This window comes from Vigna unguiculata, chromosome 5, assembly GCF_037176805.1.
Source record: "Vigna unguiculata cultivar grain cowpea cultivar isolate G323 ecotype 2 chromosome 5, ASM3717680v1, whole genome shotgun sequence".
Classification (NCBI taxonomy): Eukaryota; Viridiplantae; Streptophyta; class Magnoliopsida; order Fabales; family Fabaceae; genus Vigna; species Vigna unguiculata.
This window is the reverse complement of record NC_140796.1, coordinates 31,610,476-31,625,554: the sequence shown is the minus strand read 5'-3', so window position 1 is coordinate 31,625,554 and position 15,079 is coordinate 31,610,476.

Here is a 15,079-nt window from a genome sequence, read left to right as displayed (position 1 = left end):
GCAAATTGAAGAAAAAGAAAAGGAATTAAAGATAAAGATGATGGAAAAGGTAGTAGAGAAACAAGGTGTTTAATCAAAGGCCACCCATGTTTAGTTGCATTCGTTTACGAAAGCGACAACACTGTTGTAAGCCAAAGATTGGTGGAGAAACTCAAGTTACCAACAAGCTTTCATTCGAATCAAGCAATGATCAAATTCAGTACGGGACAATGTGTAAAAGAAGTATTATGTGATATTGCTCCCACAAACTCTTGTCATCTTCTTTTTAGATGGCATGGCTTCATTTTAAAACGCTCAATCTTGATAAAGGTTCCCTTTATTAGAGGCTTGAGGGACATGAAACGAAGTTGAAATTTATGACACCAAGACAATCCAGTAAGGATCAATGTAGGCTGAAGGAGAAAATAGAAAAAGAAAGAATAGAAAAGGAAGACATATAAACTGTGGAAGGAATGGAAATTGAAGAAAAAAAAAGGAAGAAAAGATAAAGATGATGGAAAAGGTAGTAGAGAAACAAGGTGTTTAATCAAAGGCCACCCATGTTTAGTTGCATTCGTTTACGAAAGCGACAACACTGTTGTAAGCCAAAGATCGGTGGAGAAACTCAAGTTACCAACAAGCTTTCATTCGAATCAAGCAATGATCAAATTCAGTACGGGACAATGTGTGAAAGAAGTATTATGTGATATTGCTCCCACAAACTCTTGTCATCTTCTTTTTAGATGGGCATGGGTTCATTTTAAAACGCTCAATCTTCATAAAGGTTCCCCTTATTATATGCATGAGGGACATGAAATGAAGTTGAAATTTATGACACCAAGACAAGCTAGTAAGGATCAACGTAGGCTGAAGGAGAAAATAGAAAAAGAAAGAATAGAAAAGGAAGAAATATAAACTGTGGAAGGAATGGTAATTGAAGAAAAAGAAAAGGAAGAAAAGATAAAGATGATGGAAAAGGTAGTAGAGAAACAAGGTGTTTAATCAAAGGCCACCTATGTTTAGTTGCATTCGTTTACGAAAGCGACAACACTGTTGTAAGCCAAAGATTGGTGGAGAAACTCAAGTTACCAACAAGCTTTCATTCGAATCAAGCAATGATCAAATTCAGTACGGGACAATGTGTGAAAGAAGTATTATGTGATATTGCTCCCACGAACTCTTGTCATCTTCTTTTTAGATGGCATGGCTTCATTTTAAAACGCTCAATCTTGATAAAGGTTCCCTTTATTAGAGGCATGAGGGACATGAAATGAAGTTGAAATTTATGACACCAAGACAAGCCAGTAAGGATCAACGTAGGCTGAAGGAGAAAATAGAAAAAGAAAGAATAGAAAAGGAAGACATATAAACTGTGGAAGGAATGGAAATTGAAAAAAAAAAAAGGAAGAAAAGATAAAGATGATGAAAAAGGTAGTAGAGAAACAAGGTGTTTAATCAAAGGCCACCTATGTTTAGTTGCATTCGTTTACGAAAGCGACAACACTGTTGTAAGCCAAAGATTGGTGGAGAAACTCAAGTTACCAACAAGGTTTCATTCGAATCAAGCAATGATCAAATTCAGTACGGGACAATGTGTGAAAGAAGTATTATGTGATATTGCTCCCACAAACTCTTGTCATCTTCTTTTTAGATGGGTATGGGTTCATTTTAAAACGCTCAATCTTCATAAAGGTTCCCCTTATTATAGGCATGAGGGACATGAAATGAAGTTGAAATTTATGACACCAAGACAAGCCAGTATGGATCAACATAGGCTGAAGGAGAAAATAGAAAAAGAAAGAATAGAAAAGGAAGAAATATAAACTGTGGAAGGAATGGAAATTGAAGAAAAAGAAAAGGAAGAAAAGATAAAGATGATGGAAAAGGTAGTAGAGAAACAAGGTGTTTAATCAAAGGCCACCTATGTTTAGCTGCATTCGTTTACGAAAGCGACAACACTGTTGTAAGCCAAAGATTGGTGGAGAAACTCAAGTTACCAACAAGCTTTCATTCGAATCAAGCAATGATCAAATTCAGTACGGGACAATGTGTGAAAGAAGTATTATGTGATATTGCTCCCACAAACTCTTGTCATCTTCTTTTTAGATGGGCATGGCTTCATTGTAAATTGCTCAATCTTGATAAAGGTTCCCTTTATTAGAGGCATGAGGGACATGAAATGAAGTTGAAATTTATGACACCAAGACAAGCCAGTAAGGATCACCATAGGCTGTAGGAGAAAATAGAAAAAGAAAGAATAGAAAAGGAAGAAATATAAACTGTGGAAGGAATGCAAATTGAAGAAAAAGAAAAGGAAGAAAAGATAAAGATGATGGAAAAGGTAGTAGAGAAACAAGGTGTTTAGTCAAAGGCCACCCATGTTTAGTTGCATTCGTTTACGAAAGCGACAACACTGTTCTAAGCCAAAGATTGGTGGAGAAACTCAAGTTACCAACAAGCTTTCATTCGAATCAAGCAATGATCAAATTCAGTACGGGACAATGTGTGAAAGAAGTATTATGTGATATTGCTCCCACAAACTCTTGTCATCTTCTTTTTAGATGGGCATGGCTTCATTTTAAAACGCTCAATCTTGATAAAGGTTCCCTTTATTAGAGGCATGAGGGACATGAAATGAAGTTGAAATTTATGACACCAAGACAAGCCAGTAAGGATCAACATAGGCTGAAGGAGAAAATAGAAAAAGAAAGAATAGAAAAGGAAGAAATATAAACTGTGGAAGGAATGGAAATTGAAGAAAAAGAAAAGGAAGAAAAGATAAAGATGATGGAAAAGGTAGTAGAGAAACAAGGTGTTTAATCAAAGGCCACCTATGTTTAGTTGCATTCGTTTACGAAAGCGACAACACTGTTGTAAGCCAAAGATTGGTGGAGAAACTCAAGTTACCAACAAGCTTTCATTCGAATCAAGCAATGATCAAATTCAGTACGGGACAATGTGTGAAAGAAGTATTATGTGATATTGCTCCCACAAACTCTTGTCATCTTCTTTTTAGATGGGCATGCCTTCATTTTAAAACGCTCAATCTTGATAAAGGTTCCCTTTATTAGAGGCATGAGGGACATGAAATGAAGTTGAAATTTATGACACCAAGACAAGCCAGTAAGGATCAATGTAGGCTGAAGGAGAAAATAGAAAAAGAAAGAATAGAAAAGGAAGAAATATAAACTGTGGAAGGAATGCAAATTGAAGAAAAAGAAAAGGAAGAAAAGATAAAGATGATGAAAAAGGTAGTAGAGAAACAAGATGTTTAATCAAAGGCCACCTATGTTTAGTTGCATTCGTTTACGAAAGCGACAACACTGTTGTAAGCCAAAGATTGGTGGAGAAACTCAAGTTTCCAACAAGCTTTCATTCGAATCAAGCAATGATCAAATTCAGTACGGGACAATGTGTGAAAGAAGTATTATGTGATATTGCTCCCACAAACTCTTGTCATCTTCTTTTTAGATGGGCATGCCTTCATTTTAAAACGCTCAATCTTGATAAAGGTTCCCTTTATTAGAGGCATGACGGACATGAAATGAAGTTGAAATTTATGACACCAAGACAAGCCAATAAGGATCAACATAGGCTGAAGGAGAAAATAGAAAAAGAAAGAATAGAAAAGGAAGAAATATAAACTGTGGAAGGAATGCAAATTGAAGAAAAAGAAAAGGAAGAAAAGATAAAGATGATGGAAAAGGTAGTGGAGAAACGAGATGTTTAATCAAAGGCCACCCATGTTTAGTTGCATTCGTTTACGAAAGCGACAACACTGTTGTAAGCCAAAGATTGGTGGAGAAACTCAAATTACCAACAAGCTTTCATTCGAATCAAGCAATGATCAAATTCAGTACGGGACAATGTGGGAAAGAAGTATTATGTGATATTGCTCCCACAAACTCTTGTCATCTTCTTTTTAGATGGGCATGCCTTCATTTTAAAACGCTCAATCTTGATAAAGGTTCCCTTTATTAGAGGAATGAGGGACATGAAATGAAGTTGAAATTTATGACACCAAGACAAGCCAGTAAGGATCAACATAGGCTGAAGGAGAAAATAGAAAAAGAAAGAATAGAAAAGGAAGAAATATAAACTGTGGAAGGAATGCAAATTGAAGAAAAAGAAAAGGAAGAAAAGATAAAGATGATGGAAAAGGTAGTGGAGAAACGAGATGTTTAATCAAAGGCCACCCATGTTTAGTTGCATTCGTTCACGAAAGCGATAACACTGTTGTAAGCCAAAGATCGGTGGAGAAACTCAAGTTACCAACAAGCTTTCATTCGAATCAAGCAATGATCAAATTCAGTACGGGACAATGTGTGAAAGACGTATTATGTGATATTGCCCCCACAAACTCTTGTCATCTTCTTTTTAAATGGGCATGGCTTCATTGTAAATTGCTCAATCTGATAAAGGTTCCCTTTATTAGAGGCATGAGGGACATGAAATGAAGTTGAAATTTATGACACCAAGACAAGCCAGTAAGGATCACCACAGGCTGAAGGAGAAAATAGAAAAAGAAAGAATAGAAAAGGAAGAAATATAAATTGTGGAAGGAATGGAAATTGAAGAAAAAAAAAGGAAGAAAAGATAAAGATGATGGAAAAGGTAGTAGAGAAACAAGGTGTTTAATCAAAGGCCACGCATGTTTAGTTGCATTCGTTTACGAAAGCGACAACACTGTTGTAAGCCAATGATTGGTGGAGAAACTCAAGATATCAACAAGCTTTCATTCGAATCAAGCAATGATCAAATTCAGTACGGGACAATGTGTGAAAGAAGTATTATGTGATATTGCTCCCACAAACTCTTGTCATCTTCTTTTTAGATGGGCATGCCTTCATTTTAAAACGCTCAATCTTGATAAAGGTTCCCTTTATTAGAGGAATGAGGGACATGAAATGAAGTTGAAATTTATGACACCAAGACAAGCCAGTAAGGATCAACATAGGCTGAAGGAGAAAATAGAAAAAGAAAGAATAGAAAAGGAAGAAATATAAACTGTGGAAGGAATGCAAATTGAAGAAAAAGAAAAGGAAGAAAAGATAAAGATGATGGAAAAGGTAGTAGAGAAACAAGGTGTTTAATCAAAGGCCACCCATGTTTAGTTGCATTCGTTTACGAAAGCGACAACACTGTTGTAAGCCAAAGATTGGTGGAGAAACTCAAGTTACCAACAAGCTTTCATTCGAATCAAGCAATGATCAAATTCAGTACGAGACAATGTGTGAAAGAAGTATTATGTGATATTGCTCCCACAAACTCTTGTCATCTTCTTTTTAGATGGCATGGCTTCATTTTAAAACGCTCAATCTTGATAAAGGTTCCCTTTATTAGAGGCATGAGGGACATGAAATGAAGTTGAAATTTATGACACCAAGACAAGCCAGTAAGGATCAACGTAGGCTGAAGGAGAAAATAGAAAAAGAAAGAATAGAAAAGGAAGACATATAAACTGTGGAAGGAATGGAAATTGAAAAAAAAAGGAAGAAAAGATAAAGATGATGAAAAAGGTAGTAGAGAAACAAGGTGTTTAATCAAAGGCCACCTATGTTTAGTTGCATTCGTTTACGAAAGCGACAACACTGTTGTAAGCCAAAGATTGGTGGGGAAACTCAAGTTACCAACAAGCTTTCATTCGAATCAAGATATGATCAAATTCAGTACGGGACAATGTGTGAAAGAAGTATTATGTGATATTGCTCCCACAAACTCTTGTCATCTTCTTTTTAGATGGGCATGGCTTCATTTTAAAACGCTCAATCTTGATAAAGGTTCCCTTTATTAGAGGCATGAGGGACATGAAATGAAGTTGAAATTTATGACACCAAGACAAGCCAGTAAGGATCACCACAGGCTGAAGGAGAAAATAGAAAAAGAAAGAATAGAAAAGGAAGAAATATAAACTGTGGAAGGAATGCAAATTGAAGAAAAAGAAAAGGAAGAAAAGATAAAGATGATGGAAAAGGTAGTAGAGAAACAAGGTGTTGAATCAAAGGCTACCCATGTTTAGTTGCATTTGTTTACGAAAGCGACAACACTGTTGTAAGCCAAAGATTGGTGGAGAAACTCAAGTTACCAACAAGCTTTCATTCGAATCAAGAAATGATCAAATTCAGAACGGGACAATGTGTGAAAGAAGTATTATGTGATATTGCTCCCACAAACTCTTGTCATCTTCTTTTTAGATGGCATGGCTTCATTTTAAAACGCTCAATCTTGATAAAGGTTCCCTTTATTAGAGGCATGAGGGACATGAAATGAAGTTGAAATTTATGACACCAAGACAAGCCAGTAAGGATCAACGTAGGCTGAAGGAGAAAATAGAAAAAGAAAGAATAGAAAAGGAAGACATATAAACTGTGGAAGGAATGGAAATTGAAAAAAAAAGGAAGAAAAGATAAAGATGATGAAAAAGGTAGTAGAGAAACAAGGTGTTTAATCAAAGGCCACCTATGTTTAGTTGCATTCGTTTACGAAAGCGACAACACTGTTGTAAGCCAAAGATTGGTGGGGAAACTCAAGTTACCAACAAGCTTTCATTCGAATCAAGATATGATCAAATTCAGTACGGGACAATGTGTGAAAGAAGTATTATGTGATATTGCTCCCACAAACTCTTGTCATCTTCTTTTTAGATGGGCATGGCTTCATTTTAAAACGCTCAATCTTGATAAAGGTTCCCTTTATTAGAGGCATGAGGGACATGAAATGAAGTTGAAATTTATGACACCAAGACAAGCCAGTAAGGATCACCACAGGCTGAAGGAGAAAATAGAAAAAGAAAGAATAGAAAAGGAAGAAATATAAACTGTGGAAGGAATGCAAATTGAAGAAAAAGAAAAGGAAGAAAAGATAAAGATGATGGAAAAGGTAGTAGAGAAACAAGGTGTTGAATCAAAGGCTACCCATGTTTAGTTGCATTTGTTTACGAAAGCGACAACACTGTTGTAAGCCAAAGATTGGTGGAGAAACTCAAGTTACCAACAAGCTTTCATTCGAATCAAGAAATGATCAAATTCAGAACGGGACAATGTGTGAAAGAAGTATTATGTGATATTGCTCCCACAAACTCTTGTCATCTTCTTTTTAGATGGCATGGCTTCATTTTAAAACGCTCAATCTTGATAAAGGTTCCCTTTATTAGAGGCATGAGGGACATGAAATGAAGTTGAAATTTATGACACCAAGACAAGCCAGTAAGGATCACCATAGGCTGAAGGAGAAAATAGAAAAAGAAAGAATAGAAAAGGAAGAAATATAAACTGTGGAAGGAATGCAAATTGAAGAAAAAGAAAAGGAAGAAAAGATAAAGATGATGGAAAAGGTAGTAGAGAAACAAGGTGTTTAATCAAAGGCTACCCATGTTTAGTTGCATTTGTTTACGAAAGCGACAACACTGTTGTAAGCCAAAGATTGGTGGAGAAACTCAAGTTACCAACAAGCTTTCATTTGAATCAAACAATGATCAAATTCAGTATGGGACAATGTGTGAAAGAAGTATTATGTGATATTGCTCCCACAAACTCTTGTCATCTTCTTTTTAGATGGGCATGGGTTCATTTTAAAACGCTCAATCTTCATAAAGGTTCCCCTTATTATAGGCATGAGGGACATGAAATGAAGTTGAAATTTATGACACCAAGACAAGCCAGTAAGGATCAACATAGGCTGAAGGAGAAAATAGAAAAAGAAAGAATAGAAAAGGAAGAAATATAAACTATGGAAGGAATGGAAATTGAAGAAAAAGAAAAGGAAGAAAAGATAAAGATGATGGAAAAGGTAGTAGAGAAACAAGGTGTTTAATCAAAGGCCACCCATGTTTAGTTGCATTCGTTTACGAAAGCGACAACACTGTTGTAAGCCAAAGATTGGTGGAGAAACTCAAGTTACCAACAAGCTTTCATTCGAATCAAGAAATGATCAAATTCAGAACGGGACAATGTGTGAAAGAAGTATTATGTGATATTGCTCCCACAAACTCTTGTCATCTTCTTTTTAGATGGCATGGCTTCATTTTAAAACGCTCAATCTTGATAAAGGTTCCCTTTATTAGAGGCATGAGGGACATGAAATGAAGTTGAAATTTATGACACCAAGACAAGCCAGTAAGGATCAACGTAGGCTGAAGGAGAAAATAGAAAAAGAAAGAATAGAAAAGGAAGACATATAAACTGTGGAAGGAATGGAAATTGAAAAAAAAAGGAAGAAAACATAAAGATGATGAAAAAGGTAGTAGAGAAACAAGGTGTTTAATCAAAGGCCACCTATGTTTAGTTGCATTCGTTTACGAAAGCGACAACACTGTTGTAAGCCAAAGATTGGTGGAGAAACTCAAGTTACCAACAAGCTTTCATTCGAATCAAGCAATGATCAAATTCAGTACGGGACAATGTGCGAAAGAAGTATTATGTGATACTGCTCCCACAAACTCTTGTCATCTTCTTTTTAGATAGGCATGCCTTCATTTTAAAACGCTCAATCTTGATAAAGGTTCCCTTTATTAGAGGCCTGAGGGACATGAAATGAAGTTGAAATTTATGACACCAAGACAAGCCAGTAAGGATCAACATAGGCTGAAGGAGAAAATAGAAAAAGAAAGAATAGAAAAGGAAGAAATATAAATTGTGGAAGGAATGGAAATTGAAGAAAAAGAAAAGGAAGAAAAGATAAAGATGATGGAAAAGGTAGTAGAGAAACAAGGTGTTTAATCAAAGGCCACGCATGTTTAGTTGCATTCGTTTACGAAAGCGACAACACTGTTGTAAGCCAAAGATTGGTGGAGAAACTCAAGTTATCGACAAGCTTTCATTCGAATCAAGCAATGATCAAATTCAGTACGGGACAATGTGTGAAAGAAGTATTATGTGATATTGCTCCCACAAACTCTTGTCATCTTCTTTTTAGATGGGCATGCCTTCATTTTAAAACGCTCAATCTTGATAAAGGTTCCCTTTATTAGAGGCATGAGGGACATGAAATGAAGTTGAAATTTATGACACCAAGACAAGCCAGTAAGGATGAACATAGGCTGAAGGAGAAAATAGAAAAGGAAAGAATAGAAAAGGAAGAAATATAAACTGTGGAAGGAATGCAAATTGAAGAAAAAGAAAAGGAAGAAAAGATAAAGATGATGGAAAAGGTAGTAGAGAAACAAGGTGTTTAATCAAAGGCCACCCATGTTTAGTTGCATTCGTTTACGAAAGCGACAACACTGTTGTAAGCCAAAGATTGGTGGAGAAACTCAAGTTACCAACAAGCTTTCATTTGAATCAAACAATGATCAAATTCAGTACGGGACAATGTGTGAAAGAAGTATTATGTGATATTGCTCCCACAAACTCTTGTCATCTTCTTTTTAGATGGGCATGCCTTCATTTTAAAACGCTCAATCTTGATAAAGGTTCCCTTTATTAGAGGCCTGAGGGACATGAAATGAAGTTGAAATTTATGACAACAAGACAAGCCAGTAAGGATCAACATAGGCTGAAGGAGAAAATAGAAAAAGAAAGAATAGAAAAGGAAGAAATATAAATTGTGGAAGGAATGGAAATTGAAGAAAAAAAAAGGAAGAAAAGATAAAGATGATGGAAAAGGTAGTAGAGAAACAAGGTGTTTAATCAAAGGCCACGCATGTTTAGTTGCATTCGTTTACGAAAGCGACAACACTGTTGTAAGCCAATGATTGGTGGAGAAACTCAAGATATCAACAAGCTTTCATTCGAATCAAGCAATGATCAAATTCAGTACGGGACAATGTGTGAAAGAAGTATTATGTGATATTGCTCCCACAAACTCTTGTCATCTTCTTTTTAGATGGGCATGCCTTCATTTTAAAACGCTCAATCTTGATAAAGGTTCCCTTTATTAGAGGCATGAGGGACATGAAATGAAGTTGAAATTTATGACACCAAAACAAGCCAGTAAGGATAAACATAGGCTGAAGGAGAAAATAGAAAAAGAAAGAATAGAAAAGGAAGAAATATAAACTGTGGAAGGAATGCAAATTGAAGAAAAAGAAAAGGAAGAAAAGATAAAGATGATGGAAAAGGTAGTAGAGAAACAAGGTGTTTAATAAAAGGCCACCCATGTTTAGTTGCATTCGTTTACGAAAGCGACAACACTGTTGTAAGCCAAAGATTGGTGGAGAAACTCAAGTTACCAACAAGCTTTCATTTGAATCAAACAATGATCAAATTCAGTATGGGACAATGTGTGAAAGAAGTATTATGTGATATTGCTCCCACAAACTCTTGTCATCTTCTTTTTAGATGGGCATGGGTTCATTTTAAAACGCTCAATCTTCATAAAGGTTCCCCTTATTATAGGCATGAGGGACATGAAATGAAGTTGAAATTTATGACACCAAGACAAGCCAGTAAGGATCAACATAGGCTGAAGGAGAAAATAGAAAAAGAAAGAATAGAAAAGGAAGAAATATAAACTATGGAAGGAATGGAAATTGAAGAAAAAGAAAAGGAAGAAAAGATAAAGATGATGGAAAAGGTAGTAGAGAAACAAGGTGTTTAATCAAAGGCCACCCATGTTTAGTTGCATTCGTTTACGAAAGCGACAACACTGTTGTAAGCCAAAGATTGGTGGAGAAACTCAAGTTACCAACAAGCTTTCATTCGAATCAAGAAATGATCAAATTCAGAACGGGACAATGTGTGAAAGAAGTATTATGTGATATTGCTCCCACAAACTCTTGTCATCTTCTTTTTAGATGGCATGGCTTCATTTTAAAACGCTCAATCTTGATAAAGGTTCCCTTTATTAGAGGCATGAGGGACATGAAATGAAGTTGAAATTTATGACACCAAGACAAGCCAGTAAGGATCACCACAGGCTGAAGGAGAAAATAGAAAAAGAAAGAATAGAAAAGGAAGAAATATAAACTGTGGAAGGAATGCAAATTGAAGAAAAAGAAAAGGAAGAAAAGATAAAGATGATGGAAAAGGTAGTAGAGAAACAAGGTGTTTAATCAAAGGCTACCCATGTTTAGTTGCATTTGTTTACGAAAGCGACAACACTGTTGTAAGCCAAAGATTGGTGGAGAAACTCAAGTTACCAACAAGCTTTCATTTGAATCAAACAATGATCAAATTCAGTATGGGACAATGTGTGAAAGAAGTATTATGTGATATTGCTCCCACAAACTCTTGTCATCTTCTTTTTAGATGGGCATGGGTTCATTTTAAAACGCTCAATCTTCATAAAGGTTCCCCTTATTATAGGCATGAGGGACATGAAATGAAGTTGAAATTTATGACACCAAGACAAGCCAGTAAGGATCAACATAGGCTGAAGGAGAAAATAGAAAAAGAAAGAATAGAAAAGGAAGAAATATAAACTATGGAAGGAATGGAAATTGAAGAAAAAGAAAAGGAAGAAAAGATAAAGATGATGGAAAAGGTAGTAGAGAAACAAGGTGTTTAATCAAAGGCCACCCATGTTTAGTTGCATTCGTTTACGAAAGCGACAACACTGTTGTAAGCCAAAGATTGGTGGAGAAACTCAAGTTACCAACAAGCTTTCATTCGAATCAAGAAATGATCAAATTCAGAACGGGACAATGTGTGAAAGAAGTATTATGTGATATTGCTCCCACAAACTCTTGTCATCTTCTTTTTAGATGGCATGGCTTCATTTTAAAACGCTCAATCTTGATAAAGGTTCCCTTTATTAGAGGCATGAGGGACATGAAATGAAGTTGAAATTTATGACACCAAGACAAGCCAGTAAGGATCAACGTAGGCTGAAGGAGAAAATAGAAAAAGAAAGAATAGAAAAGGAAGACATATAAACTGTGGAAGGAATGGAAATTGAAAAAAAAAGGAAGAAAACATAAAGATGATGAAAAAGGTAGTAGAGAAACAAGGTGTTTAATCAAAGGCCACCTATGTTTAGTTGCATTCGTTTACGAAAGCGACAACACTGTTGTAAGCCAAAGATTGGTGGAGAAACTCAAGTTACCAACAAGCTTTCATTCGAATCAAGCAATGATCAAATTCAGTACGGGACAATGTGCGAAAGAAGTATTATGTGATACTGCTCCCACAAACTCTTGTCATCTTCTTTTTAGATAGGCATGCCTTCATTTTAAAACGCTCAATCTTGATAAAGGTTCCCTTTATTAGAGGCCTGAGGGACATGAAATGAAGTTGAAATTTATGACACCAAGACAAGCCAGTAAGGATCAACATAGGCTGAAGGAGAAAATAGAAAAAGAAAGAATAGAAAAGGAAGAAATATAAATTGTGGAAGGAATGGAAATTGAAGAAAAAGAAAAGGAAGAAAAGATAAAGATGATGGAAAAGGTAGTAGAGAAACAAGGTGTTTAATCAAAGGCCACGCATGTTTAGTTGCATTCGTTTACGAAAGCGACAACACTGTTGTAAGCCAAAGATTGGTGGAGAAACTCAAGTTATCGACAAGCTTTCATTCGAATCAAGCAATGATCAAATTCAGTACGGGACAATGTGTGAAAGAAGTATTATGTGATATTGCTCCCACAAACTCTTGTCATCTTCTTTTTAGATGGGCATGCCTTCATTTTAAAACGCTCAATCTTGATAAAGGTTCCCTTTATTAGAGGCATGAGGGACATGAAATGAAGTTGAAATTTATGACACCAAGACAAGCCAGTAAGGATGAACATAGGCTGAAGGAGAAAATAGAAAAGGAAAGAATAGAAAAGGAAGAAATATAAACTGTGGAAGGAATGCAAATTGAAGAAAAAGAAAAGGAAGAAAAGATAAAGATGATGGAAAAGGTAGTAGAGAAACAAGGTGTTTAATCAAAGGCCACCCATGTTTAGTTGCATTCGTTTACGAAAGCGACAACACTGTTGTAAGCCAAAGATTGGTGGAGAAACTCAAGTTACCAACAAGCTTTCATTTGAATCAAACAATGATCAAATTCAGTACGGGACAATGTGTGAAAGAAGTATTATGTGATATTGCTCCCACAAACTCTTGTCATCTTCTTTTTAGATGGGCATGCCTTCATTTTAAAACGCTCAATCTTGATAAAGGTTCCCTTTATTAGAGGCCTGAGGGACATGAAATGAAGTTGAAATTTATGACAACAAGACAAGCCAGTAAGGATCAACATAGGCTGAAGGAGAAAATAGAAAAAGAAAGAATAGAAAAGGAAGAAATATAAATTGTGGAAGGAATGGAAATTGAAGAAAAAAAAAGGAAGAAAAGATAAAGATGATGGAAAAGGTAGTAGAGAAACAAGGTGTTTAATCAAAGGCCACGCATGTTTAGTTGCATTCGTTTACGAAAGCGACAACACTGTTGTAAGCCAATGATTGGTGGAGAAACTCAAGATATCAACAAGCTTTCATTCGAATCAAGCAATGATCAAATTCAGTACGGGACAATGTGTGAAAGAAGTATTATGTGATATTGCTCCCACAAACTCTTGTCATCTTCTTTTTAGATGGGCATGCCTTCATTTTAAAACGCTCAATCTTGATAAAGGTTCCCTTTATTAGAGGCATGAGGGACATGAAATGAAGTTGAAATTTATGACACCAAAACAAGCCAGTAAGGATAAACATAGGCTGAAGGAGAAAATAGAAAAAGAAAGAATAGAAAAGGAAGAAATATAAACTGTGGAAGGAATGCAAATTGAAGAAAAAGAAAAGGAAGAAAAGATAAAGATGATGGAAAAGGTAGTAGAGAAACAAGGTGTTTAATAAAAGGCCACCCATGTTTAGTTGCATTCGTTTACGAAAGCGACAACACTGTTGTAAGCCAAAGATTGGTGGAGAAACTCAAGTTACCAACAAGCTTTCATTTGAATCAAACAATGATCAAATTCAGTATGGGACAATGTGTGAAAGAAGTATTATGTGATATTGCTCCCACAAACTCTTGTCATCTTCTTTTTAGATGGGCATGGGTTCATTTTAAAACGCTCAATCTTCATAAAGGTTCCCCTTATTATAGGCATGAGGGACATGAAATGAAGTTGAAATTTATGACACCAAGACAAGCCAGTAAGGATCAACATAGGCTGAAGGAGAAAATAGAAAAAGAAAGAATAGAAAAGGAAGAAATATAAACTATGGAAGGAATGGAAATTGAAGAAAAAGAAAAGGAAGAAAAGATAAAGATGATGGAAAAGGTAGTAGAGAAACAAGGTGTTTAATCAAAGGCCACCCATGTTTAGTTGCATTCGTTTACGAAAGCGACAACACTGTTGTAAGCCAAAGATTGGTGGAGAAACTCAAGTTACCAACAAGCTTTCATTCGAATCAAGAAATGATCAAATTCAGAACGGGACAATGTGTGAAAGAAGTATTATGTGATATTGCTCCCACAAACTCTTGTCATCTTCTTTTTAGATGGCATGGCTTCATTTTAAAACGCTCAATCTTGATAAAGGTTCCCTTTATTAGAGGCATGAGGGACATGAAATGAAGTTGAAATTTATGACACCAAGACAAGCCAGTAAGGATCACCACAGGCTGAAGGAGAAAATAGAAAAAGAAAGAATAGAAAAGGAAGAAATATAAACTGTGGAAGGAATGCAAATTGAAGAAAAAGAAAAGGAAGAAAAGATAAAGATGATGGAAAAGGTAGTAGAGAAACAAGGTGTTTAATCAAAGGCTACCCATGTTTAGTTGCATTTGTTTACGAAAGCGACAACACTGTTGTAAGCCAAAGATTGGTGGAGAAACTCAAGTTACCAACAAGCTTTCATTTGAATCAAACAATGATCAAATTCAGTATGGGACAATGTGTGAAAGAAGTATTATGTGATATTGCTCCCACAAACTCTTGTCATCTTCTTTTTAGATGGGCATGGGTTCATTTTAAAACGCTCAATCTTCATAAAGGTTCCCCTTATTATAGGCATGAGGGACATGAAATGAAGTTGAAATTTATGACACCAAGACAAGCTAGTAAGGATCAACATAGGCTGAAGGAGAAAATAGAAAAAGAAAGAATAGAAAAGGAAGAAATATAAACTATGGAAGGAATGGAAATTGAAGAAAAAGAAAAGGAAGAAAAGATAAAGATGATGGAAAAGGTAGTAGAGAAACAAGGTGTTTAATCAAAGGCCACCCATGTTTAGT